This window comes from Olea europaea, chromosome 8 (genome assembly GCF_002742605.1).
Source record: "Olea europaea var. sylvestris chromosome 8, O_europaea_v1, whole genome shotgun sequence".
Lineage (NCBI taxonomy): Eukaryota > Viridiplantae > Streptophyta > Magnoliopsida > Lamiales > Oleaceae > Olea > Olea europaea.
In genome coordinates, this window is record NC_036244.1 from 13,789,628 (window position 1) to 13,790,880 (window position 1,253).

The following is a 1,253-nucleotide window of genomic DNA, read 5'->3' on the forward strand; positions in this document are numbered from 1 at the left end:
AAATATCAAGTATACCTGAAAAATTAGTTCTGACGCGAAGTTATTAGAGAGAGAAATATGGAGCTGCCGGAGAAGAACCCCAGAGATTTATTATTATTTTTGAAGGATGAAAATTTATCAACTAGTGGATATTTATATAGTGGAATTAGATCCTTGGTTATTCATTTTAGTTCATTTTGGTCCCTTGACTTCATTTTTATTATATAATTCAACTTATATTTTTCTCAATTTAACTATTTCATTTTTAGTCATAATCAAAATTAATGGTTAACCCTAACCTGGATGAATTAATTCTATGATTTTCCAGTAAGGAAAAATCGTTTGTGCAGTCTAGATTCTCCTTTCATTTAGTTTTGTTCACAATTAAAGACAGAATAGTAGAATTGAAACAAGAGTGTAAATAGGGAGATAAAAGTGAATCAAATCAAAGTTCAGTGACCAATAGAGAAATTTTCCCTTTTGAACTAGAGAAGAAACCCCCCTTTCTATTTCTTAGTGATTAAAATCAGATTTTACAATATTTTTATAAAAGAAATTGATAAAATATATAATTAAAAAAATAATGAATCTCATATGTAATTAAAATTAATTATTGATTTTAATTTAAATTAAAATATAAATTTTAATCCCTTACCAAACGGTAACCCTCACTTCACGGGTTCTCCATTCTCATATCTCTCTTTTATGTAAGGGATATACATGAAAATGGCCCAAATAGTATATAACCTTTTCCAAAATAACCTTTGATTTTTTTAGAAATTTGAAACTACCCAAAATATCCTTGGAAAAATTTAACAACCAACCATTTATATAATAAAAAGTTTCTTTTTTAGTCCTTAAAAAATCTAACAAATAAATTTGTAAAAATTATTAATGAATAATTATAAAATGGAAAAGCCCAAATATAAGAGAGGACCATATAATATAAAAAAGGTTGTTAAAAATAAAAAAGAAATTAAATTTGAAAAAGAAATTGATAAGATAGGATATCAAGAACAATTATATGCATCACAAGAAATATTAAAATGTTTTAAAGAAAACTTATTAGAAAATTTCGCTAAAGGAATTGTAAGGTCAATAATCATAAAAGATATACAAGATATAATAGATAAATTGGAAAAAAGAAAGAAAAGTATCTCAAAATATGAAATACCTTTTGGAACAGACATAGATATGATAACAGATATTGATATTATAAATTCTCAAACATTATTAGACTTTGAAGAATTACTTAAAAATTTATGAGATTAAAA

The 1,253-nt window shown here is 24.3% G+C and overlaps 1 protein-coding gene across 1 annotated transcript in view; it reads right to left on the reverse strand.

The window, feature by feature from the left end:
* The window catches only part of LOC111398877 (ADP-ribosylation factor 2), a 3,616-nt gene extending 3,507 nt beyond the window's left edge, over positions 1-109 (reverse strand). Inside the window, exon 1 of the mRNA XM_023026022.1 lies at positions 16-109. The gene's annotated coding sequence lies outside the window, so the exon portion shown is untranslated. The remainder of the gene's footprint in view (positions 1-15) is intronic.
* Between the last annotated feature and the right edge of the window lie 1,144 nt (positions 110-1,253).